General features: G+C 48.1%; 1 protein-coding gene and 1 pseudogene across 2 annotated transcripts in view; one reads left to right on the top strand and one right to left on the bottom strand.

Annotated features, from left to right (window-relative positions):
- The first annotated feature begins 35 nt into the window (after positions 1–35).
- Chdh (choline dehydrogenase) overlaps positions 36–24,467 on the top strand; it is a 32,899-nt gene continuing 8,467 nt past the window's right edge. Inside the window, exon 1 of one of the 2 annotated variants that reach the window (XM_052733768.1) lies at positions 36–282. The gene's annotated coding sequence lies outside the window, so the exon portion shown is untranslated. Of the gene's footprint in view, positions 300–24,467 lie in introns of both variants that reach the window. The other variant, XM_052733767.1, reaches the window with a different exon arrangement.
- Positions 19,967–21,962, bottom strand: LOC128107627 (corepressor interacting with RBPJ 1-like; annotated as a pseudogene).

The raw sequence follows: 24,467 nt of genomic DNA, 5'->3' as shown, positions 1-24,467 counted from the left end.
CCGCGGGGTTCGCGGGGGTGGGCGGGGTGCGAATGACTCGGGCCGGGGAGTCCGGAACTCTGGCAGCCGGGGCGACGCGCGTCGAGCCCCGCGCACAGGTGTGTGCCGCAAGCTAGGTGGGGCGACCGCACCCACGCCCCGAGACCGACCTAGCAGCCCGGCCCTTCCCGAGGAGAGCACGCGACGCTCCAGGCCGCCAGTTAAAGCGCAGAGGCCGAGGACGGCCACCGTCTTCTCTGTGCGCCCGGCTCCGGCTCTCCGCGGCCGATCGACCCTGCCCAGGTACGGAGCTGTCCCTGGTGAGTAGCAGGTCGGGAGGACCTGGAGCCTCCTTTACCCAAAAAGAGTCCCAGAAAGACAAGGGGGGAGGGACTCGAGGCACCGAAACCTCCTTGGCTTCTTTGGGGAAGCCTTTGACAGGAACTTACAGTTACAATGCAATATTGATAGGAATCTCTACCCCGGCGGCTCAGGCTTTCTGGTTAAGTGTATTTCTGTAGAATGAGGTCTGGCGGTTACATCTGGGGTCCCTAAGCTGGTGCCTCAGCACTGTGGGTTCAGAGCTGAAGTTCTGACATTTGGCAGGGCTGCTGCGTGAATGAAACTTTCCCCTGCTCTCCACCTCTCAGACCTTAATTCTGGGAAGGTGGCCCAGAGGCCATCCTTTGGAGATGAACTCGCTTAGGAGGGAACTAGTCCAGTATTATTTGGGATTAGACAAGGGCTGCAGAGCTTGGAATTCAGCTGCTTCAGCCCTTCATAGGTCAGTGACTGTTGCTATTACCAAACTTGTAGATAGTGGAATTGGAGGGAGCCCTAGGGCAGAAGTCCTGCTTGGCTTGTCCCTGTTGAGAGGTTGGACGGAGTCAAGCAGCTGTGATTGCCGAAGCCCTACTGGGATATAGACTCAGTTTACCTGTGAGACTCAGGTGAAGGCTCTGTTTCTGATCCACATGGAACAGGCCCAGTCCCCAGCCTCTGTGGGATTGCAAGGAATAGCTTCCTGAGAGACTTGTTCTGATTCCTGACCAAGGAGGTTCACAGAAGGGAGGTGTAGCCTCACCCCACCCACCCCACCCATCCCCGCCCTGGAACTGAACCACCCTGGGGCCCTTCCTCCACCTTTGTGAGCTGCTTGGGCCCAGTGGTCCCTGGGAACATTTCTAGCTCTCAGGGTGGCCTTACTGAACAGTAAACACTTGCTGGCTGCCAGGGTGCAAAGGTGAACCGCTGAGGCATGCTCTTGGTCTAAAGAGGAGTGCAGCGAGAGGAGCAGGTCAAGGCCAAAGCGCCTGGCCCTGACGCAGAAGCAAAGTGGAGGTGGCCGTGTTTTCCAGTCTCAGTCCGAGAACTTTGTCTTCTGGGGCTGCGGAACCGGACCGATGTTTCGGTGGCAGGCAGTCTTCAGTGTTGGAAAACCTGTGTGTCTGCATAGCGAGTTGGAGAACACACCCTCTCAGACGAGCAAGCCACAGCTAACTGCCAACATGTGTTCATTCAGTGAGTAGCTGAGCGCCAACACCTGGCCAGGCTTGGAGCCGGCCTGGCAGAACATGCCCTGCTGTAGTAAGCTCAGGGCAAAGGTCAAGGGCTTTGGGACAGCCGGGATAGAAAGGTCAGGCCCAGGGATTGGTCTGTGAGTCAGCCAATTTCTTGGCCCTTGAGGGGTAAAGGTGGGTGGGAGGCATTTCATCTAGCGTAAGAACTCCTGGTGTCACATGAACACCGAAACCCCAGAGTGGCCTTTCCTGACTTTGGCAAGAGAAGGTAGGGCAAACGTGAGGAAATGGCTTGTGGTGGGTATAGGATAGTTTTGTTTTGAGAAAGGGCTCAGGCAGAGGAGAATCTGGTGGCAGAGGAGAGAGGAAGAGTGGGTGAGGTGATGGTAGGAAGGGGGTTGTGGATATGGGAGAATGCCCAGGCAAGAGTGCCAGACAGCCTCCTGACACAGGGGGAGAAGTTTCCCCCACCAGTGATGACGGGGTTCGGGATGACACTACCCTGACTCTGGAACAGGAGTGTGTACCTGTGGCCTGTGGTCAGGACATCAGAGTGGGCAGTGAAAGGAAATATAAACGGTCCTGCAGTCAGAGATGGGGTCACACCTGGGCCAAGAGGATGTACCTGTCTATCTTTGGGAATTTCTATCCTGTCTCAGGCCACAAGTACTCACCCCACCCTCCAATGATCCTTGTGAACATGCAGCCTCTAAGGTGATCTGCTGGGAAGGTCCCGCTTGCTTAGATGCCTCCTAGCCCTGAGAGTGCTTAGCTGCTTCTCCTGGGTGTATGGCAAGCTCTTGATCTCCTCAGAGGTTTCCTTTCCTGAACAATTAAGTGAGTGAGCCACCAGGAGTGTGAAGAGCTGACTGGAATCCGAAGGAGGCAATCTTGGGAGATTCTCCACATGTCTTCGGTCATGGATTCAGTCTCTAAGTCTATGAGAGCCACCTGGCACAAGACATCTTCCTGTCCAGGGGCCCGGTGGGTGTTCCTTAAATTCCAGAATAAATTAGCACACGCCTTCCTCCAAGGCCATGCCTAATTCTGCACGCCCAGGAAGATTGCTTTGGAATTCCGCCATCATGTAGGGGAAGCTCACAGTCTGGTCCAGAGCCTGGAAGACTTCTTTGTCTGTCACCTGGATTTCGAACAGGCTCTGTGATGCTACTGCAGCTGAGACTCCCATGATTCACTTGCTATCTCTCGGCCATGACCAAAGCTCTTGGTCTCTTGCTACCTCAGTTTCCCCATCCACCTATGACATGGAACTCTGTCACTCTAGCAGACCCAGCAAGGAACTCAGAAGAAACCAGAGTCAGGAAAGCAAGTTGAAGGGTTTAAATTCACTGCATGGATGTAGAGCAGGGGACATAAGACAATTACATTTTTAAATCTGATATCTCCATGTTCCCAAGTGGGGAAATTCCCCTGGACTCATAACCTTTGTTAACTCTGCTGTAGCCATCCTGGAGAGAACAAAGCTCTGAGGGTTGTTGACATACTGAGTCTAGTTTCCACCCACACAGGTGGAATTTTCCACTTTGTTTTTTTTTGCAAATACTTATCAAGTCTCTGGGCGGTTAACAGTGGCTTCATTGTCTTGTGAAGGGGGAGCTGGTTCTAGTGAATACCGCCTGCCTGCCAGGGCTCTTTGGCCAGCCCCAGCTGGCACAGCAGTCACTGGAGCACCCTGGCCTCTGTTGCCACCCCTGCCCTCTGTTCCACTCCAGCTGTTTGAACTTGGACGTGGCTAATTTAATGCTAGCTTTGAGCCAGAGACCCTGAGGGCTTGCACTCCCTGATTTCCAGGATGGGCGTAGAACTCTGTATAGTCTCTGCCCCAGTAGGAGGGGCTGGCACAGAAGAACCCCAGACTCAGGCATGATTATAGTTCAGTGTTAATGCCACCCCAGCCAGTTCCTGGAGGTGAAGCCATGTCAGGGCATGACCTGTTTGTTCATGGCGGTGACCTCCGTCTCGTGGACACTTGTGTTGATTTCCATGTTTGTTATTATCACACTGGGGCTCTGAAGAACATACAGACCTCAGAAGAAATGGGTGTCCTTTTTCTGCACCAAGTCTCACTCTAGGCGGAGTCAGCCGCATAGGGATGCAAAGAAAGGCAGTTACTGTGTTGGAAGTAAGCGTGATGTGATGGGTATTGTTCACTGATAGCTGGATGAGCCTGTAGTTGATGTTATTATTGGTCATAGCTGTAGGCTCACATGCCGTGGAAGAGAAAATGGGATGCATCGATGAGATTAAGTAAGAAGTGGGGTAGAGTTCAGGACATGGACTGTGAACTGGGTGAAATTTCCCCAGACTTTGAGCTTTGTATTTTTAATTCTTTTAACTTTATCATTTTTTTATAAGTCTTATTGTACAGCACAGGTTGATTTCAAAATCATGATGCTCCTGTCTTAGCCTTTACTTCCTAAGTGCTGGGATTATAGGTATGTTCCTATGCTCAGCAATTTTTCCTTTTGCCCCCCATAAAAACAAGAAACTAAGACGTAGATAGCTGTTTCCATTTTAAAGATTTATTTATTTTTATTTTGCGTATATGAGGGTTTGCCTGCATTTATGTGTATGTATGTATGTATGCACTCATGCATGCCTGGTGCCCATGGAGGCCAGAAGAGAACATTGGGATCCCTTACAACTGGAGCTGCATGTGATTGTGAGCCACCATGTGGATGCAGGCAACTGAATCCAGGTCCTCTGCAAGAAGAGCAAATGCTCTGAACCACTGAGCCCCCTCTCCAGCCCCATTTCCATTATATAAACGAAGAGACAGTCCCAGAGAGGCTGTGTCCTGAGTGGGGTTGAGCTGTAACTACAGCTCAAGGGTCTTGACTTTCATTTCTCTCCTAAAGTCTGTGACTTGAACATGGACCCCCAATGTATAAGATGTACCTAAATGTGCGTTTATTTTATAAGTTGATAATTTGTGTTTTTATTTGGCATGATTTTTTTCCCTCCTCTGAAGGAGAACAATGACAGGAATGTATCCTAGAACCCGGGGCTGTGGGAGCTGGGCGATCTCTAACCTGATTTATTTCTGCAATTAGTGATAGCATAGCTTTCATTTTTTAAAGCTGTTCTCCTTGCTGTCATGGGACTTCCTGTGGTTAACTTTATTCAGAAGTTTAGAAGGGGGCAGGTATGGAAGTTGGGCATGATCACAGCTGTAAAGGGCCTTGAGCAGGGCAGGTACTATGGACCCACATTCTATTCTCACTGGGCTTGGAGGTGGCTTGGTGCTCCATGGCTGGAAGTATGCAGGTAAGCATGGGTTTCATACCACATAGGCTTTAAGGAACTATGGCTCTTAATGTAACTAGAGTTTTAGAGCAAAAATATGGCTCCAAAAATATGGGGAAAAGCAGAGAGAGGAGGCTGAATCGGCATGGCCACATTGGGAAGGATGGGGAACGAGTCTAGTGATCCCCAACCTAGTTTTCTGTAAGAATTGGGACTTGCAGTCCTGATGAAGGTGTGGTCTAGCTGGTCATGGTCTCAGTTCTGGTTCTGCAATGTGGTCTGAAGAAGTCTTTAGTGCCTGAGGGGACAACAATCTTGATTGAAGATCCAAGATACGGCCTCACCCTGAGATAATTGCCCTCCTCCAGGGTTGGTCTGTCCTGGGAGGTTCTGCTGTTGGTGGGATCCAGGGTGATTGCAGGTTTTAAGACAAGAACTAACTTAGCCCTTTGCCTTCAGTCTTCAAGGGGGACCAGATAGGCTAGGTGGATGGTCACTCTTATTCACATACCTCTGCAGAGTCAAGCAAGGATGTGAACCAAAGTTAACAGGACACACAACATGAAGGCAGAGAAGCCAGGCTTTTGTCCTGCGTTCCCTGTGAGCCCAAGTGGGGCGGGAGTTCTTTGTAAGAGACACTTCCACAGTGCCTGTTGCTTTCTGTTGAATCTGAATTAAGTACTGGAGAGACATTGCAAGGATGGAGAGAACTAACAGGTTTGGGGAGGCTCCAGCATTCAGGTACAGTTTATAAGATGCTGTAATTCTCTGTGGTGAAGGAGTAGGTGTTCACTTCCTTACTTATTTTCAGATTTTTTAATTTCCCAGGGGCTGATTTTTAAAACACACTGAAAATCAATCCACATAATAAGCAAGCCACACAAAGTAAAAGCTGTGTCCATCCATCTCAACACCAGCACAGTAAGGTCACTCAGCCAGATGCCCGGGGAACCTTCTCAACTCTGCCTTCCTTCTGTACTTATCTTCCACAGACAATCAGGATAGTGTGTGGGCTGCCCCAGTGGAGACTGCACTGTATCCTGTCACTTCAGACGCGAGAGTTTGTTAACTGAGAAAGTTCTCTGACTTGAAAGAGAGCTGTAGCAACACCTCTGCAGAATGTCCCAGGCTCCTGGGAAGAGTTAGCAGGGTCTGTCCCTTACCCTTCCCCTCAGCTTGTCTGTGCAGGTAGACCAGGCTTCTGCCTCCTGGCTGGGCTCCCTCTCCCTCCTTGTTGGTGATATTTGAGATCCTGAATCAACAGTGGCTGAAATTCCCCCTCGTATGGAAATTTGGAAGCATATGCAAATTTAGCTAGGGGGAAATGAGAGTGGGGGACCCCTGTTCTGCTTCCTTCTCTAAGTTTCCTGCCTTCCTATCACCTGTGGGTAACCCTGTTTTTTTTTTCTCTCTCATTTTAATCTTTGTGATTTTTTATTCATAATCTGCAATGTAAATGTTATGCAAATACAGTGTTGAGGAAATAACAAAAAATGTCTACATATGAGTATCATTTTTTTCTGCCAGTTTTTTCCGTTTGTATGTTTGAAAGGGTGTTAATTAGCATCACCCCAAGATCCATCGTCACATCTGACAGACAATGGTTTCTTACCTTCCTTAGATCTGTCCTCCGAGTTCTAGTCCCCAGGATCTAGTTAAAAGCCACATGACTAGACACAGGCATACACATTCTTTATTTCTCTCACAAATGGTAGATCCTCACCACCACCACCACTATTTTTATTTACTTGAGGTTATTTTTAAGAAATGTGTGTGGTTTCCCCACCTGGATTCTATGGACAATGTCCCTCTGCATGTTACTCTGTTTTCTGTCTTTTCCTGTGCTCAATGGGAGATGCTTGCTGTATCTGAAATTATGATGGCATTCCAGTTTAAGTGTTAATTAGCATCACTGAGGATTTCCCGGGCAGGGTATTTCCTAGGTGGCAATGCCATCTTCCATGTAGGCTGTCCCCAGTTGTCAAGAGCTGTCATTTGTTTTCCGTTGTCTCCTTTGCATGACGTCATTTGGTGAGGGCCAAGCTGACCCTTTGCCCTTTGCTTTCCCCACCTCTTCTGGTTCCCGGAACCCCTCGTTCTGAGAACATTCCAGCAGCTGCTGTGGAGAACTGTAGTGGGAGGTGCAGGAAGGGGAGTGACATCAGGACACTTGTTAGGACGCTGTGGGGAGGGTTCCAGGGAAGGAGTCGTGGGGCCTGGCCAGGCAGGGTTGGTGGGATAGACAGAAGTGGATACACAGCCACTGAAGAATCAGTGTCCCTCTGTACCATGGTCTCCATCTCCATCCCTTCCCACTTTCATAGCAAGTTTTCACCCTGTACCTGCTGCTGGCAGCTTTAGGCTCCCTCATTGCTGTTGGTAAACGAAACAACCTCCCAGTTCCATGTTGTTCCCTGATGGGTAAAGGTTGATAACACAAGTCCTCCAGGCTGCCGTTCTTTTGATGGCTCTGATACCTGTCACAAGAAGGGCCTGTCACAAGAAGGGCCTTTAACAGCCCTGAAGAATCATTCATTTTCTTCTTGTTGCCCTGTGACTACCGAGGCCCGCGCTTGCTCAGCTGCAGCCAGTAATGCCATGTCCCCATCCGCCCTGAGGCGCTCTCTGCTGCCCAGTCCACTCGCGCAGGTACACCTCAGCACAGTGTGTGTGGAACTCCTAGCTGGAGTGTACACCCTTAGCCAACCCAGCTGCTTCCGCCCCCGCCCCCCTCTGCTGCTCACTTACCTCTGGGAGGGCCCCCAACGATAACCTTGCTGCGTTCTATCTACACCTTCCTTACATACACCTTGGGCAGTCAGGGTCAATCCCTACATAAGCCTTCAAGGGAAGGAAGTGCCAGGTGGTCCCTCCACTCCCCCAACACAGAAGCGACTTGCCCCCTGGTTGGCAGTACAGTGGCCGCTTTTTCATCACTGTGGTGACTGAAGAGTGGAGAGGTTTACAGTGATTCATAGTTCAGGGTATGTAGTCCGTCATGGCGGGGGAGGCACGGTGGCTGAGAGGGTCAGTGAGTGGGTACCAGAGCTTGTAGCAATGGCTTCGTGCATGATGCCAACAAAGAGTGCTTCAAGCCAGAGCGGGGCTGCGCTGTAGCCTCCAGGCCCACACCCAGTAACCCAGTGCCACCAGCCCCATCTCTCTCTGCCCCAAAGCTTCCAACCTCCTAAAAGAGAACTGTCAGCTGGGACCGAGTGTTCAAACACGTGAGCCACAGAGGCTAGTTCCCATTCACACTATGAAAGGCAAGTGGGTGTGTAGTCCATGTTAGGTCCCCAGGGTTCCCCACCCGTGTTCTGCTTTTGGTGAAGACCGCCACAGAGAAAGAAGGGAGATAAGAGAGAAGTATGGATGGGCACAGAGGGCAGATTCTCGAACGCAGAAGCTTGTGTGCCCCCTGAGCGGGAGCAGGTCTATGGGAAGGGAGATGGGAAAGCAGCATTAAGTCCAAGAAGCCCCAAGGCAGGCAGTAGGTTCCCAACTGGGAATCACCGACCCAAGTCATTCTGTAAGAGCAAGGCCCTGGGACATGTGACATCAGCCTTGAAGAGTCTCAACGCAGACGAGTTTTCTTGGCAGCCTCTGCTCCGTGCACTAAAAAGTGAGAGGTGGATAATGAAAGAACAGACTCCGTTCAGAATGGGGGAGAGCAGACTTTACTGGTCTGAGAGGTTGGTACCCCCAGACGCTGTGACTCTGTAAGGGTACAGGAGAATGAGAGTGAAGGGTCTGAGAAGCAGTTTTTTTGGAGTGGAGAGTAGGGAGTGGGGAGGGCCTGGCCTCACCTGGGCAGGGCTAGAGAGAAACCAGACTGCCTGCTTTTTGCTGCCTCCTGGCTTCAAGGTATGTGGGAGGGGTTCTGGATCCCGTGGACAACAGGTTTCCTAAAGCCTTGGGCCTGTCTTATGGCCCTGATTTGGGGGCTGGGGATTTCCCTTATCCCATATTGTCCCATCTACAGTTCTTCACCAGCTACATCAGAGTAGTGTGCCTGTGTCACAGGGGCCAACAGGGCACGGCCTTGTCCTCCCTGTCAGAGGCCAGGTAGCTCCCTGTTTCTGGAGATGAGGATCCCCGATGCAGTCGTCTGCCGTGTGTCTGTGTGTGGAGACACTCTTAGAAAGAGAAAGTTGAGTTTAAGAAAATTGCCATCCTATGTTGACGATATGAGAAATGGAGGGAAAACAGATCTCTGAAGAGAATGCCTTAAATTTCGTTTATTTATCAAGACATTTATGTAGCCTACATAGGCTGATCTCAGACTCTCTATGAATCCCATTGGGATCCTTGTATCTCATCTTCCTGAGAACTAGGATTGCCGACATGAGATAACACACTCTCCTGGCAAAGCTTTTTAGTTCATTGGGGTGCACCGGGCACGCAGTGAAGTGCCTGTCATAGTGGCTTTGATCTGTGTACATGTCCAGGTAGCCACGGCCCGGTGAGGACCCAGAACTTCCTGTGTCTCTCCTGCCTGGCGCTCCCCGTCTGTCCTAGCACAGATACAGGCTTGGTCCCAACATCTCCGACTGCCAGGGACAGTTGGCTGTATAGGCCACGTGCAGATCCAATCCGTGAGTGTTTCTCTGCAGCAAGTATGCCAGAGTGCAGCCTCTAAGCTAGGCTCAGCACTTGGAAAGTGGTACACAGAAACGTCCCGGGATGAACATGGCCAGTGTAGACGAAGGTTCCTCTACCAGGCTGATATTTAAGTGAGGCCAGAGGAAAGGGAAGAGGAAGCCAGTGGAACAGAAACTGGTACAACAAGCACCTGGAGAAAAGAGCGATACATGCAAGGGGCTGGTACATGCATTTGGGACGAAGGAGCAGTTCACAGTGGGGTGGGAGGTGACAGGCAGAGACCAGCTGGGCTGGCTCTTAGAATGACAGTGATATTCTAAGGAGTTGGGTTGCTGGGAGGGGGCTGGAGGTGACAGTGAAGGTCCTATTAGGGCCACTAGACCATAAGTAAGTCTCAGCTCAGTGGCTGAGGCTCTTCTTCCCCCCCCCCCCCCCCCGCCCCCCGCCAGGCCACCGCTGCACTCAACAGAAATGCTGTAGGTCTGGCGATGAGGTAGCGGTGGCACCGAGCAAGGATCGATGAGGTAGCGGTGGCACCGAGCAAGGATCCGCTGGGGCTGCAGGAAAGCAGCCAAACCTTTGCCAACTCCTTGGCCTCCTTTGTTCTGGCATGGGTGCTTGGTGCCTCATGCCCATCCCACGTTCAGACTATGTATGACCTTTGGGTTGCCTTGATGTGGCTTAATTGGTAGGGACTGTGGTGGGGGTGGGCGGGTCCATCCTCCGACCTGACTGCAGAGCATGGCCAGGGATCCGACTCGCTGGGGCTTACTTCCCTTGGGCAGTGACGGTGAAGATCCTTGCGTCCCCTGTACCTTCGGGGGACTTAATGGCGTAACTCATGCCAGGTGCTCAGCACAGGCAGCTGTTCTTCCCGTCAGTTTGATACACGGTACAGTGTACAGAGAGACTCTGCCTTCCTGCACAAACCCATTGTCTCAGTTGGCAGCCTCATCCGGGTCCTCTGGAGATTGCAAGTCAAAGCCAGCGCTAGAAGGCCAGGTGACAAAGTTCAGATGTTCTACCCCAAGTCCTCCAACGGAGGATGACTCCCAGATTGGCAAGAGCGACCATGGCCTCCAGCATGGGTTTTGCTGCTGCCTTGGGGATGTGTGCCCTAGGAGGAGCAACAGGTGTGAAGGCCCAATAGGAGCCTGAAGCAGTCCTGGGACCCAGAGCCGGGAAGTGACTTTTCTGGGCCTTGAAGCTCCAGTAGCTATGCTCTGGACTCAGGTCTCCCTGAGCCTGCTGAGGTTGCTAGGGCCATGTAGTCACTATTTAAATGGGTTTGCAGGACCCTTTTGTATGGACGGACACACTTTTCAGCAAGCAGAACTCTGTTGGTGGGCATTCAGACACGTTTCTTCATGGTGTTAACAACCCAGGACCGATCCCCTTCGGGTCTAGCTGTGCAGCATTCTCTTCTAGTTACATTCCTGGAAGTGAGATGGCTAAGACCAAGGACTGTGCCTTTAAGATCCCAGTGTGCCCATTATTCTGGAAAGGCTTACTGCTCCCCAAATGGGTCCAGGACAGAATCGGTATTTGTCAAGGAGCCTGAGTTCCTCAAGTCAAAACAGCTCCTAAGCCTGGCTAGACCGTGGGCCTGCCTGGGTGTGCTCAGCCCTCTTCAGAGCAGGTTTTTTGGGTGACTGAAAGCCAGGACCTTTGGGGTCCATAGGGCTGACCCTAGTATAGTATGTATGTACATAGTATGTACTGGGAGAGTATTAGAAAGGAAACACACACACTCACACACACACACACACACACACACACACACACACACACACACACACACACACACACGGAAGAGAGTGCCATTAGGAGCTCTGTTCAAAAGTTCCTTTCAGATGGTTTCTAGTGTCCCAGCTGCACAGCCCTGCAGACAGATGTATCCCAAGTAAGGGAATGGGGTACACACTTTATTCTGGCTCCAATTCCTTTGTAACTTAACACCACCCCAAAATCATCAGACTTATGTAACTGGTCACAGACTCAAAACCACGTGCAATCTGAATGTACATATGAAATGGCCAGTATTCTTACCACAGAGTTGCACATACTGTGCAATACCCACTTCCAGTCTTAGGTCATGTGACAGCAGGGCAGCGCCGTGGTGGCCCTGTGTCTGGGATTCTCCATTTAACTTCTGCTCTTCCTCTCCATATTTGATCTGTACACCACATCCAGACAGATCTTTGGCTATCTCAGGTCCAGACCCACACTAACCTGAGTTGGGGGCAAGGGTATCATGGTGGAGGAGTTGAAGACTCGCATGTGGCAGAGGTTGTGATCTTGGCAATGCCGGGGGCACAGGAGAAGGGAAACTCAGCCTTGAGAGGAAAGCCTCCGGCTCCTCAGCAGGCCCCCTCCTCCAGGAAGAGGCTCAGAAATCTGTCCACTTTAGTGTCCCTGTGGCCTGGAGTCTGAAATAAAGCATGGCGCTTGCACATTGAAAACTTGGGGGTGCCTTCCCTGCTCAGAGGAACTGCTGTTCTCACACCAGTCTGGTCTGATTTGATCGTTTCATTTAGTGGTTTATGACAATGTTTGGCTTTGCACTCCCAGCTGGCCTGGAGCTGCCATTCTTTCAGCCTCTGAGTTACAGCTTGACCACACAGCTGCCATGACAGGCTTAGCAGCCCAGACACAGCGTCTGGCAGGCAACAGCTGGACCCAGGAAAAGCCATGAGCTGTCCCCACCCAGTGGGGCCTGCATCTAAGGGGAAATACCTGACATTCCAAACATTCCCTATACCCCTAGACAAATGTCAGCCAATCAGGGTCCTGAACTCTGGATATCCTCTCACCCCAACCTCTGCTATGATAAAAACCCCACCTTGCCTGGGCTTTGGGCTCTGGGCTCTCTGCTCTCACCGCTGTGTCGGGCAGAGAGACCAAGCTCGGGGCTTGAAAAATAAAGGCTCTTTGCTTTTACATACGGGATTAGGTCTCTGTGGTGGTCTTTTGGAGATCTGGGCATAATAGGCACGAACCACTGAGCCTAGCCCTAGCCCGAAATATTTATACCTTTCTCATTCAAATGACTGAGTTACTTCACAGCACCACCCAGAAACCGCTTGTGGGGCCCTTCTTCTAAGGGTAGGTTTTTTTTTTGTTTGTTTATTTATTTTGTTATTGTTGTTGGTTTTTGTCTTTTTTTTTTTTTTTAAATGGGCTGGGGGACAGTGGGGAGTGATTATTTTAGTCATTTTTAAGTTTACAGTTCAGTCACAACCTTTACCACGGTGGGCCACTTCCACAATTCTTCAGCTCACCAAACAGAAGCTTTGCTCCCGTTATACGCTTTCCCACTTTTAAAATCCAGTTTTTCTGTCTACAAATCACCCATCCTTGGGTATGTGGCTTATTTCACGTATAATGATTTCCAGTTTCATTCATGTTTTAGCTTGTATAAGAATTCCATTCCTTTTTAAAGATGAATAATGGTCCACTGTCTTTACATGCCACATTCTGCTTATCTATTCATCTGAATACGCCAGCCTGCTTCTTCCTGCCTGGTTCTTGGGATGAGGGCTGCTACAACACTGGTGTGGCATTGCCAGTGGGGACCCTTTCTTTCATCTCCCCTGGATACTCAGTAGGATTACTGAGGCATGCGCAACTCTCAAACTTCTGGAAACACTGCTACCTTGTTTCCCCGAGTGGCTGTAACATTTGATGCTATCACAGCAGTGTGCAAGGGCTGTAACTTCTGGACGTCCTGGCCAACTCTTGCTCTGTTCCATTTGTTTCCGTTCTAGGCATACTGATGGGTATGAGCTGATCGCTCCCTGTGGCTCTGGATTGTATTTCTCTAATGACTGGTGAGGCTTAAGCATCTTTTTGTGCTCCCCTATCCTCTTCTCTGGAAAAAAAAAAAAAATGTCTACTTAAGTCCTCGTCTGTGTGTGTCCATGGGGGTTTTGCTGTCGCTGAGTTCCAGGAGGTCTTTGTGCGCCCTGGATATTAGTGCTTTATCGGACTGGGGCTGGCTGGCGCTCTCCGTTTTGTGGATTTGTCACTCACTGCACTTGGATTTTGTTTCTGGAAACAGTGTCTTGCAAAGCAGCCCTGGAACTCCCCATAGGCCAGGCTGGCCTCACACACTGCTCTCCTGTTTCCGCCTCCAGGGGGCTGAGACAGCGGCAAGTGTCCCACGGAGCCAAGCCTGCCCTCTCACTCTCCGGAGCGTCCTTTTTTCTTTTATTTCCTGTCATGTTGGCATGATGTCTGAGAAAAGTCACCAACTCTAATGTCATGAAGATTTCTGCCATGTTTTCATCTGAGAGTTTTGTAATTTTTTTTTAATAATTTATTTATTTTTATTTTATGTGCATTGGTGTTTTGTCTGCATGTATGTCTGTGTGAGGGTTCTCTGGAACTGGAGTTACAGACAGTTGTGAGCTGCCATGTGGGTGCTGGGAATTGAACCCAGGTCCTCTGGAAGAGCAGTCAATGCTCTTAACCGCTGAGCCATCTCTCCAGCCCCGAGTTTTGTAATTTTATGTCTTGCTCTTATGTCTCTGATCTGTTCTGAATTAGTCACTGTGTGTGTGGTATACTCATGTATGCACGTTCATGTATGTGCACATGGGTGTGGCTGTGCATGCACACGGCCAGAGGTCAGTATGAGGTGTCTTCTTAATTCTCCATCTCACTTTATTTATTTATTTATTTATTTATTTATTTATTTATTTATTTATTTATTTATTTATTTATTTACATTGCCTAGACTCACAGAGATCTGCCTGCCCTCTACCTCCTGAGTGCTAGGATTAAAGGCATGTACCACCATACCTGACTCCACTTTAATTTTTGAGCTAGGGTCTCTTATTGAACCTTGAGCTCCTGATTCAGCTAGGCTGGTTGGCCATCAAGTCCCTATTTCTGCCTTCCCAGCAGTGAGATCACATGCACGTACTGCCACATCTGGTGCGCTGTCTGTCTGTCTGTCTGTCTATTTGTGTGTGTGTGTGTGTGTGTGTGTGTGTGTGTGTGTGTGTGTGTGTGTTACGTACACATTGTTTTCATGGTCACCAAATGAGGACAATACTCTACCTTTTCTCCTTGAAACAAGTGAATCGAAGCTAGGCTGGTGGCCAGCAAATTCCAGCAATCCTCCTGTCTCTCCATTCTGCAGCCCTGGGGTTACTGCAGACTGGAGTTCAGCTCCTCCTGGTTGTGGACAGCAAGCACTTTACTCATTTGAACCATCTCCCCAAACTCCTCCACCTGGCTTTCACATCGGTTCTGGGGATCTGAACTCAGGTCCTCAGGCTAGCACGGCAAACACTTGCCTAACTGAACCATCTCCCCAGCTTCTTGGATTGATTTTTGTCTGGGACACAAGCAAAGGTCCAAGTTCACACTCTAGCGTGTGACTTGCTTCCCGTGTGCCGTTCGTTAAGAAGACCTTCGTTTCCTCTTTGAATGATTTGGGCGCTGGTTGAGAACCGGTTGGGCCCTGCATGCAAGGGCTCCCTTCTGCTTGACTGCACTGGTCCACATGTCTGTGCTTCTGACAGGGCAGCAGTGTGGGTGACTACGGATCTGCAGTGGTTTAAAATCCAGAACTGTGAGTCTTCTACCTTTGCTAGTCTTCCTCGGGTTTTGGTTTGGTGTTTTTGTTATTGTTGTTTTTCCGTTTGGACGCCCTTGATTGATTCCATACCATTTCTGAAACTCATTTCCCTTTCTTTCTTTCTTCACATTCTTGTATCTATCCTGTGTGCATGTGCCACTGTGTTTCCGTGAAGGTTGGAGGACAAGTTGTAGGAGTCACGCCTCTGTTTTCAACATAGAGGTTCTGGGCTCAGACTCAGGTTGTCGGATTTGGTAGCAAGCACCTTTTCCTGTCGACATCTCACTGACCCCCAACATTAGTTTTTCAGCTGCAAAAAAGAAATACCATTGGAACTCTGGTAGAAATCTACCCATTGCATTGGTGCTACTGTATCTTGACAACAGTAATTCTTAGAACCTATGAACATGGGATGTTTTGCTTTTTTTTTTTTTTTTTTTGGTTTTTCGAGACAGGGTTTCTCTGTGTAGCTTTGCGCCTTTTCCTGGAACTCACTTGGTAGCCCAGGCTGGCCTCGAACTCACAGAGATCCGCCTGGCTCTGCCTCCCGAGTGCTGGGATTAAAGGCGTGCGCCACCACCGCCTGGCTTGTTTTGCTATTTTAATACCATTTTTTTTTTGTCTTTTCAGCAACATTTTATAGTCTTCAATAACCAATGTGATGGTTAATCTTGATTTTTAACCTGCCAGGATTCAGAATCTTCTAGAGTCCACACTTCTGGTTGTGTTAGTGTGGGCATTTCCAGAAATTTGATGGGGAGGCAGGAGCACCCACCTACCCTGAATGTAAGTGGGGCTATATCACAAGCTGAGACCCTAGACTGAATAAGAAAAAGTGAGCCGAGGCCAGCGTTCATCTCTCTCTCTGCTGCCTGAGTGCAAAGGCGATGTGACCAGCCACTTCACAGGCCTGCCTCCATTCCTTCCCCTCTGTGATAGACTGTATCCCTTCATGCCCTGAGCCAAAGCAAAACCTTTCTTCTTTAAGCTGCTATTGTCGGGTAGTTTGTTACAGCAACAGTAAAGTAACTAATAACTAATGTAGTATTTCTTAATTTAATCCCAATCTTTTGTTTCTCTCTCTCTCTCTCTCTCTCTCTCTCTCTCTCTCTCTCTCTCTCTCTCTCTCCTCCCTCCCTCCCTCCCTCCCTCCCTCCCTCCCTCCCTCTCCCCCTTCCTCCCCCACTCTGTGCACACCCCCATGAACACACACAGGGAGGCCAGAGGAGGCTATCAGGTGCCCTGCTCTATTACCCTTTCCTTCCTCTGCCTTATTCCTTTGAGATAGGGTTTCATTTTTTTTTTTTTTTTTTTTTTTTTTTGAGACAGGGTTTCTCTGTGTAGCTTTGCGCCTTTCCTGGAACTCACTTGGTAGCCCAGGCTGGCCTCGAACTCACAGCGATCCGCCTGGCTCTGCCTCCTGAGTGCTGGGATTAAAGGCGTGCGCCACCACCGCCCGGCGAGATAGGGTTTCTTGCTGAACCTAGACCTTGGCTTGATGAACCCAAGCCCCAGTGATTCTCCTGTCTCTGCCCACCGTGGTGGGGGGGGTGGTTACTTGTGCAAGCACAGACATGCCTAGCTTTTTGGTTTTTTTTTTTTTTTTTTTTCACATGGGTGCTAGGATCTGAACTCAGTTCTCTCTCTAGCCCTTATTTTATTCTTTTTTTTATGCCGTTACACGTGTAAGTTCCTCCTTCATTTCTCAGACTGTCATTACTGTATAGAAATGCAACTGATTTTATATAACTATTAAATTTAATACCTATAATAATCTGTCTGTCTGTCTGTCTGCCTCTCTCTCTCTCTCTCTCTCTCTCTCTCTCTCTCTCTCTCTCTCTCTCTCTCTCTCTGTGTAATTCTTTTGGCAAGAACTTGCACTAGCGTGTTGATCCTGTTCTTAGCTGAAAAGCTTTCTTGCTGTCAGCATTGAACGCGCGCTAAGGCTTATCGATTTTGCTGTTGCTCTGCGAACCAGTTTTTATCTTCATCAGCTTCCTCCATTGTTTTTCTTTATCTCTGCTGTCATCGCCAGTGTTTCCTTCCCTCTGCTAGCCTTGGTTTAGTTTGTTCTATTTTCTAGTTGCTCACAGGATAAAGATCTTCCCTCTGTTTGAGGGTAGCAGATGCAGCTCAGCACGCGCTGATAACACGGCTTTCACCACGTTGCGTAAGCTGTGGCGTTGCGTAAGCTGTGGTGGTCCGTGCTTTCTTTTCTATCTGGCTCACATGTTTCTAATTTCCTCTGTGATTTCTTCTCTGACACACTGGGCTTTTAGAAGTGTTAATCTCATATTTTTGTGAGTTTTTCTTCTGTTTATTGACTTCTATTTCCGTTGCACTGCTGTGCGAGTGCATTCCTGGTATGTTTTCTGTCTTTAAAAATGTACAAGCTGTCCTAGAGGTTGGCTTGTGTACACTTGAGGGAAAAAAATGTGTTTGTTGTTCAGTTGAATGCTTTGTATACATTTGTTATGTCCAATTGGCTTGTGGTGTTTTTCTCCCTTCTATCACCTTAGTAATCTATCATCATTGAACCCCGAACATTGAAGTCTTCAGTTATTGTAGAACTATTTTCTCTTCAAATCTATTAGTTTGTGCTCCATAAATTCTAGACCTTTCATGCATATATGAATTGCATGCTTTAAAATTCAGGCAGGCTACAAGCTCCTGTGGTTTTCTTCCTATATTATGACTACACTTTTAGGATCCATCCATACTGAGCTGAGATGCTGCGGTTCATTCACTGCTCTGTTGGGGTTCTCCTCCCTCCTTCCCTCCTTCCTTCCCTCCTTCCTTCATCTCCTTCTCTCTCTCTTTTCTACATAGTAAAGGTTCTATGTAGCCCACGCTGGTCTTAAAGTTGTGTCCTCCGGTCTCAGACTCCCAGGTGCTGTTAATCCAAGCATGCTCCACCATGCCCGGATATATCCATTTCTTCGTGTGGCTCTTCTACACTACTTCTGCAGTCTGTGCGGCCATCACGATGACTGCACAGTGGAGTCTGTTATCTTTCAGTGGTACTTCCCTGGTGACGTGGGCTGTGCCACTTATCTTTAAATGCTTAAGATCCAGACGTGTGTATCTTCTTCGTAAGTGTCTCTTTACGTCTTGGACCCATCTGGCAATCAGGACATTCGTTACTGATGGCCTTAGGAGTATATGATGTGTATGTTTTATGTGACAGTTCATTACAAGTCCACCCAGTGGGCTTACTCTTTCATTCTCTTAACAGTATCTTAGTAGATATTTTTTATGTTGATGAGATCTAGTTCATCACTTTTGTTTTTGTTTTTTGTTTGTTTTAGTGTGTACCTTTGGCATCCTATCTTAGGAAATCTTTGTCAGGCCCACACAATGAGCTTTCCTGTGGTGCTCTGGGATTTTTTTTTTTTTTTTACAGCTTCGTGTTTTATTCTTGGGTTTGTGATCCATTAACTTTTAAGATATGCCCGAGTCCAGCTTCGCTTATTTGTGTACAGTGGTCCTGGCAGATTGTTTCTCTCCATTTCGCAGCTTTGTTTCTTAGACAAGGATCAGCTGATCTGTTTACGTGACTGTTTCTGGGCTCTGCTCTGTTCTGCTGACGGTTGCCTGTTCTGCTGGCCGGGCCACACTGTCTCAGTTACTGTGCTTCCCAGCAAGGCTGGACTTCGGGTGTGCCAGCCCTCCTACTCGTCTGCTCCCTTTGACCCTTGTGTTGGCCGTCTGAGGCCTTCTGCCTCTGCATATAGACACTGCATGTCAATACTCACAAATCTTGCCTGGGTATTTATTGGGATTGCATTGCATTGATTTGTAAATCAAAATGTAAAGAAAACTGACAACATTGAAATCTCCCTACCCACAAATCCAGAATGCCTCTCCACATAGCTGGTTTTTCTCTGATATCTTTCGTTAGAGTTTAGTAGCTAGCCTTTGCAAATGTGTTTTAGATTTGGCCCTTTTTATTTGGTACATTGCGTTAAATAGCGTCGTGTTTTCCTTCCAGGCTCCCCACGCTCGTTGCTGGCATTCTGGAGAGTGACGATGCTTGCGTCTCACCCTGTGTCCTGCAGTCTTCCTGGGACTGCTTGTCAGTCTCAGGAACCTTTTTGGTCAGTTCTTTCAGATTTTCTACATAGATGATCACATCGGCCAGGAAGAGTTCACGTCTTTTTTCCCAGGCTGAAGAACTTCCTCCTCTTGACTGTTGAGGTATCTGTAACGGCCAGTGTGATGTTAGAATTAGAGAGAGTGTCTTTGCCTTGCTCCTGATTTTGGAGGGAAAGCTTTTGAGTTCTTCGCCACCAACCCTGGAGTTCACTATAGGAGCTTTATAGATAATCGGTATCATGCTGCACAATGGAAAGGCACTTTTTAAAAACTTTGCCAAATGCCTTTTCTGTATATCTTGTTTCCACATCTCCTGTAATAATTATCTTTGTTTCTTCCTTCATTTGTTTTACTTTTCTTTTTTTCCCCCTCTCTTGGTTTTTCCAGACAGGGTTTCTCTTTTTAACAACTCTGGCTGCCTTGAAACTCAATTTGTAGACCAGGCTGGCCTTGAACTCACAGAGATCCATCTGCCTCTGCCTCCCATGAACTGGGATTAAAGGTGTGTGCCACCACCCCTGACTTCACCAACTGATTTTCTCTTTCTTTTCTTTCAGTGTTCTGTCACTATTTAAATGGTGTTTCAGAACAAAAAATAAAGTCACGTAGTTACTTATATATTTTAAATCTTGTACAAGGCATAAGAAACAATTACCAACAGAAAAAAAAATTTTTTTTCCTATACCCCTAAATAGATTGCCTACAAATATCTGCAAACGTCAACCTTTGTGGTGCTCATGTTATTGTATACTTGAAATGACAATTTACAGAGATGGAAAATTAAGAGGTTTTTTGTTTTTTTTGTGTTTTTTTTTTGTGTGTGTGTGTGTGTGTGTGTGGTTTTTTTTTTTTTTTTGTTAGAGTGATAATAACTTGCTAAAGATAGGGAGGAAATGGAGTCCTTTTCTCTCAGGCGGCTGTTCCAGGGCTCTGCTTCCCTTCTGCCCCCCTTGCTCCGTGGCACTGCTGTGCTCTTCCCCAGGGCGCTCACTGTGTGCTCTCTCTTCCGTAAGCACCGTGGCTCCTGGCGTCCTTTCCGGAGTCCACTCTTCACTGGACTCTGCAGTGGTCAGCTCGCACCTCGCTTTGCTTAGGACCACTTGGATTCCTCCTCTCGCGCCGCCCTCAGCCCTGCAGTGACTTCAGATCCCCCGCTCTGTCGGGCCCTTTCCTTTTCAGACTGGGATGATGGCTTCTGGACTTGCCCTCAGAACAAGAACGGCCTCGTCTGCTAATATCCTCCAGGCTCTTTCGTTTTAGAAGCCTTCATTTTTCCCCCTGGCTTTCTCCTCTGTCGCTGCGACTGCTAGTTCTTCGTGAGGTGCCGAGAGTTGTCCTGCTGAATGATTTTCTTCCTCTTCTCCTTCTCTTCTCTTTTCTTTATTGTTATTCTCGCTGCTGCTTCCTGAAGTCTTAGCAAAGGACGAGGGGATCTGTTTTTCCCAGAAGCTTCTGGTTCTGTTGGGTCCCAGCAACCTTAAGAATTGAATTCCAGGCTCTTCTTTACCATCCCTTGCAGTATATTCCTGTGATGGATCTTTTGTGGTCAAGTGTCTCCATAGTACATTTCGTTTCAGGGCAAACCCATTGTTTCTCACCTCCGATATTAGCTCCAAGGGCTACATCGACGGCCCTGAGATCTCAGTAGGAACTGAATTGGTTCCAGGAAGGCCAAACAAGGGGCAGTCTCCATCTGTGCTGACATGACCCCACTTGTGACATTTAATACACCTTACATTTTGAACCCGAATACCAAAGGGCTGATCTCTGATGTTCATGTCATCTTGGACATATTTTTCTCTTGGAGATCTTTTCTGCCACTCACATTTGTGATCGGTCTCTCCTTCCATTTCTTCTCTTTGTTTTCTTCTTTAATTCCTTCTGAGGCCTCATACATGACACTCAGGCCATTTACGTGCTCATCTCCCACAAGCAATCTGTCATCCCGTGACTCCTGTCATCCCACATGGACTCTTGTTCTTTTTGGTACCGCTGCATTAATTTTTGTTTCTTTTTGTCATGTGATGTCTTCTGTTCTGCCAGCCCGACCTTCTTGATGTTGGATTTGGATACAGGGTAAAAGTCCTTTTTACACATGAAATGGGTGAATGATTTCCCCATTTTGGAATCCAAGGTAGGGAAGCCAGCTTATAGGTCTGTGAGGGATGTAAACACACCCAGGGCACCATGAACTGCTTTTCAAATGTGAAATGTTTCAAATGGTGAACACCCTGGGGTCAACCCCACTTGAATGTGGTGTATAAGTCTTTTTGTATGTAACTGGATTCATAACACTTTAAAAATGTTTTAGATTTATTTATTTATTTTTGCGTGTATATGCGTGTGTACATGACAGAATGTCGTGGCATATGTGTGGAGGTCAGAGGTCAGCTTGTGGGAGATGGTTCTCTCCTTCTACAATGTGGTTTCCAGGAATTGAATCCAAGTTGTTATTCCTGACAGCAAGTACACTTACTCTCTGAACCATTTTGCTGGCACAAAATAATTTAGATTCAAGTTACTAATACTTAGCTGAGGGATTTTTCTTGCCTGTCCCCGGCAGCTGTATTGACCCACTGTAAGGCCCACACCAGCATATTTAATCATCATTCTTCATAAGAGATACTGATCTGTAGTTTTCTTTCTTTGGTGCTTTGTCTGGTTTGGGTATTAGTGTGATGCTGGCCTTGCAGAATGGGTGAAGATGTGTTCTTTCTTCTGACTGGGACTGGAGAAAATCAGTATATCCTCATCCTTAAGTGTTTGCAAGAACTTCCTGAGAATCCATCACTCTGGGCTTGCTATTTCGTTTTGGAATGTTGTTATTTATTACTTATGGTTATTTATTATGTATATTGGCTTACTCTGGTGTCTTGTTTCTTCTCATAAGGTGTGCATTTTGGCACATTGTATCTTTCAAGCAACTGACCCCTTTTTTTTTGTTTGTTTTTTTTTTGTTTGTTTTTTTTTTTTTTTTGTTTTTTCGAGACAGAGTCTCTCTGTGTAGCTTTGGAGTCTGTCCTGGAACTCACTCTGTAGCTCAGGCTGGCCTTGAACTCACAGAGATCCACCTGCCTCTGCCTCCCAAGTGCTGGGATTAAAGGCATGCGCCACCACCGCCCGGCTCTGACCCATTTTTTTTTCTTCCGTCTAGCTATACTGCTTAGGCTCTACTTATCCCATGTGAGCTTGATGGTCTAAGCTCCTAGGTTCCCATTCTTTTGCCTCTGCCCCTTTTCACTTCTCTCTCCACATTTTCATGTAGAGATTTCTCTTCACCTAATCTTCAACTTCGTCGATTCCCTCCTGTTACATCTAATCAAAACTTGTTTATCTCTAGTATTGTGCTTTTTCTTGCATTTTTGTTTTTAAAGAAGATCGAGCATTTCAAATTTCTATTAATTTATTAGTGGGGTGTGGGGGGGTATGCACATGCCACTGTGTCGATGCAGAGGTCATAAGACAACTTTGGGGAGTTGGACCTCTCCTTCCATACATTTGAGGCAGGGTCTCTCTTGTTTCTGCCTTTCTGTGTACTCGAGGCCAGCTGACTCCACAGTCTTCAAGGCGATTCTCCTGTCTCCATCTGTCATGTCACTGCAGGAGTGCTGGGATTACAGATGTGTAATCTGTAATTACACTGTGTCTGACTTTTCTTTACATGGATCCTGGTAACTAAACTCAAGTCCCCAGGCTTGTAACGTAAGCGCTTTCACCCACAGAGACCTCCCCGCAGCCCACTGATAACTTGTTGTTCAAATCTTAGGTGGTCTTTAAAAAAAAAAAAAACTCAGGGTGAAAGCTCAAAGATCAGAGAAGCAGAACAGCCAGCCACTAGTTCTTATTTCTATGAAATCCCCAGTCTAAAGAGCGTGAGTTCCTATTTCCTCATGCCTTATATACCTTTTTCTGCCCAGCCACGTCACTTCCTGGGATTAAAGGTATATGTGCTACCATGACCTGGCTCTGTTTCCAGTGTGGCCTTGAACTCACAGAGATCCAGATCTCTGCCTCCCGAGTGATAGGATTAAAGGTGTGTGCCACCACTGCCTGACCTCTATGTCTAATCTAGTGGCTGGCTCTTTCCTCTGATCCTCAGGCAAGTTTATTAGGGTACACCATATATCACCATAATAACTTCCTTGAAATCCTGTTCAACATGTCCACTTGTCAAGGAAAACCCTTTCTAATGGCTGTTACCTTGACTCTTGTAATGTCCTTGTTGGATGGTTCCAGCACCACTGGATCTGCTTCTGTTGCATGCTTTCTCTCTTTGTGAGGAGTGTCGTTATTTGTGTGTTTCCCAGTTGTTAGGGAATAATGACTCGTGTGTGACAGGCTAATGGTGACTGGGGTAAATGGTGTCTTCTTACAAAGGATGGAACTAGTTCATCCACGGGAGAGCTGAGCATTGGGCCATTGCTACCCTGTGCCGATGTGGGGCCTGGAGCTCAGGAGTGAGAGGGAGGGGGGGGTGTTTGGGGGGTGTGGGGGGGACTCTTGGCAGAGTTCCTACTTCAGACACAGTGTTCAGAAGTGCCACTTTCTTCTCCCTTAGGTGAAGAACCCTCTGTCCCCTGCCTCTGCTTCCAGGACAGGCCCTCGTTACCTGATACGGGACTGATAAAGCTGGGGGGATTTGTTACGATCTGCACCTAGGCTGTGCTGAAAATAGCGGGGGGGGGGGGGGGGGGGGGGGGGGGGGGGGGGGGGGGGGGGGGGGGGGGGGGGAGCTTTCCTTTCAGCTTCAGTGTAGACGAGAGGTTGTTGGGCGTTTTCAGACGATCTTGCCACTGGGAGTTCGATAGCATACCTAGGCTCTTTTCAACCTCTGCACCAAGCGTGTGGGGCCCTGGTGAGAGAGGACCCATCAAAAGTCATTGGTACGCACATACAAATGACATTCTATGGACACAACTGTGCAGGTTGTGTTTATGTACACACATACATCTACATATCACAACCATTGAAGAAAAAGAGGCATGACTTTGAAAGAGAGCAAGGTGGGGTACCCAGGGGGGATTGGAGGGAGGAAAGGAAGGGAAAAATTATTTAATTATAATCTCATATTTTTTAAGCCATTGGCATTTCTCTGTTAACTCGACTACTCTACAAGGTGATCTTGGGAAGGGTGGCTTCGACCCAGTGTCCTGGTGCATCCCAGGATCCCCGGGGCTATAAACTCCACAGTCTTCACCCTTCACCTTCACTGACCTTTCCCTTTGTTACTTTGCAACTCTCCATCTGGAGAGTACTTTTTTTCCTTCTTCTGTGTATCCCTGTAATGAAAATGCAATGTCCTGCCTGAAGTAGCAAGAGTTAGCCCCCTCTCTGCCAGGCTGGAAAGCCTTGGGCTACTACATGTCCAGCCTCCAAGTTCCGGCGGATATCACATAGAAGTTGGCCAGACACACGCA

Source organism: Peromyscus californicus, unplaced genomic scaffold (genome assembly GCF_007827085.1).
Source record: "Peromyscus californicus insignis strain IS unplaced genomic scaffold, ASM782708v3 Scaffold_12__1_contigs__length_115047231, whole genome shotgun sequence".
NCBI classification, from domain to species: domain Eukaryota; kingdom Metazoa; phylum Chordata; class Mammalia; order Rodentia; family Cricetidae; genus Peromyscus; species Peromyscus californicus.
The sequence above is the reverse complement of the archived record's forward strand: the minus strand, read 5'-3'. Positions and strand labels throughout refer to the sequence as shown.